Source organism: Sinocyclocheilus grahami, unplaced genomic scaffold, assembly GCF_001515645.1.
Source record: "Sinocyclocheilus grahami isolate Dianchi unplaced genomic scaffold, SAMN03320097.WGS_v1.1 scaffold2019.1, whole genome shotgun sequence".
Taxonomy (NCBI): Eukaryota; Metazoa; Chordata; class Actinopteri; order Cypriniformes; family Cyprinidae; genus Sinocyclocheilus; species Sinocyclocheilus grahami.
In genome coordinates, this window is record NW_015507198.1 from 80,272 (window position 1) to 83,121 (window position 2,850).

A 2,850-nucleotide genomic window follows, 5' to 3' on the forward strand; every position below is an offset into this window, starting at 1 on the left:
GATCAGCATTTATCTGAAATATAATTTTTTTTGTAACATTATAAATGTCTTTTATCGTTCCTTTTGATCAATTTAAAGCGTCCTTGCTACATAAAAGTATTAATTTCTATCATTTCCCAAGGAAAAAATATATACTGATTCCAAGCTTTTGAATGGTATATGTAGCCTATAATGTTACAAAAGCTTTTTATTTCAGATAAATGCTGATCTTTGGATCTTTTTATTGGATCTTTCTTAATGTTCAAAAAATGTTTGACTGGTAGTTTGTGTATGTATGTATGTGTCACACTCAGGGGCTTCATGCACTCATGATTTTTGAGGGGGCACGGGTGGGGGTCTCGTCATGCTTGTCATGTGACACAGCAGCCACAATAGCACTGTATAACTGATATAGGCTTATGTTTTATTTTATTTTTTTCCTTTTTATTTGAAATATTTCCAAATGTGTATCATGAAATATCTCGATTCTCAAGCATGTGCAAGTAAATGCGTTTTTGTACCAGATTGTTATTTGTGGGTGACAAAGTGGAGTAATAGTGTAATCTATTAACTACACATAAAAACCCGACTTTTTACATAAATAGGCCTACCAGATATGGGTGTCATGCCATAACATATTTTTAACATGACTGACTTTGTATTTAATGTGAATTTAATAACAATATTGTAAGTTAGGCTACTATATTAGGCTATAACATTTTTATTTTACAGAGAGCAAAGAACATTTAAATTATCAAAGAACACTTTCACTTTCACTACATTGGTAAAAATCATGGTTTACAGTGCAGTACCACAATTGGATTGTTTTTTACAGGTACATTTTTTTTTAACTAAATGAAAATAAACTCTACAGTACTGATACTGTAAATGCAAATACGGCAATAATACTGTAAATAAAACACAGTAAAGACATGATTGCACTGTGAATGCAATTACAGTACTAATACTGTAAACATTTTTACAGTAAATTACTGGCATCCAGCTGCCAGTAAGTTACTGTAAAATTTACAGCAACCTATTTACAGTGAAGGGTCAATTTTTTGAAAATGAGATTTATACATAATCTGAAAGCTGAATAAATAAGCTTTCCATTGATGTATGGTTTGTTAGGATAGTTAGATATTTGGCCGAGATACAACTATTTGAAAATCTTGAATCTGAGGGTGCAAAAAAAAATAAAAATACTGAGAAAATCACCTTTAAAGTTGTCCAAATGAAGTTCTTAGTAATGCATAATACTAATCAAAAAATAAGTTTTGCTATATTTACAGTAGGACATTTACAAAATATTTTCATGGAACATGATCTTTACTTAATATCCTAATGCTTTTTGGCATAAAAGAAAAATTTATAATTTTGACCCATGCAATGTTTTTTTGGCTTTTGCTAAAAATATACCCAAGCGACTTAAGACTGGTTTTGTGCTCCAGGGTCACATATAGTTATATGTTGCGCCAAAGTAAAGCAATCAAGCAGTTGAGATTTGCTATATAGTAGCATATATATCACCCTACACAATTGTACTGTATTTTATGTGGATATACTTATATATCCAACTTTATAAATAGAGCTGCGCGATGACATACATTTTGCAGTTACATTTCACAATAAGTTACATTTATTCATACAATATTTATTAAGTTGTAAATAAAACAACTTAAAGATTATTGGAGTACATTTCACACACACACACACACACATACAGTATATATATATATATATATATATATATATATATATATATATATATATATATATTAAGTTAGGCTACTATATTAGGCTATAACATTTTTATTTTACAGAGAGCAAAGAACATTTAAATTATCAAAGAACACTTTCACTTTCACTACATTGGTAAAAATCATGGTTTACAGTGCAGTACCACAATTGGATTGTTTTTTACAGGTACATTTTTTTTTAACTAAATGAAAATAAACTCTACAGTACTGATACTGTAAATGCAAATACGGCAATAATACTGTAAATAAAACACAGTAAAGACATGATTGCACTGTGAATGCAATTACAGTACTAATACTGTAAACATTTTTACAGTAAATTACTGGCATCCAGCTGCCAGTAAGTTACTGTAAAATTTACAGCAACCTATTTACAGTGAAGGGTCAATTTTTTGAAAATGAGATTTATACATAATCTGAAAGCTGAATAAATAAGCTTTCCATTGATGTATGGTTTGTTAGGATAGTTAGATATTTGGCCGAGATACAACTATTTGAAAATCTTGAATCTGAGGGTGCAAAAAAAAATAAAAAATACTGAGAAAATCACCTTTAAAGTTGTCCAAATGAAGTTCTTAGTAATGCATAATACTAATCAAAAAATAAGTTTTGCTATATTTACAGTAGGACATTTACAAAATATTTTCATGGAACATGATCTTTACTTAATATCCTAATGCTTTTTGGCATAAAAGAAAAATTTATAATTTTGACCCATGCAATGTTTTTTTGGCTTTTGCTAAAAATATACCCAAGCGACTTAAGACTGGTTTTGTGCTCCAGGGTCACATATAGTTATATGTTGCGCCAAAGTAAAGCAATCAAGCAGTTGAGATTTGCTATATAGTAGCATATATATCACCCTACACAATTGTACTGTATTTTATGTGGATATACTTATATATCCAACTTTATAAATAGAGCTGCGCGATGACATACATTTTGCAGTTACATTTCACAATAAGTTACATTTATTCATACAATATTTATTAAGTTGTAAATAAAACAACTTAAAGATTATTGGAGTACATTTCACACACACACACACACACATACAGTATATATATATATATATATATATATATATATATATATATATATATATATATAT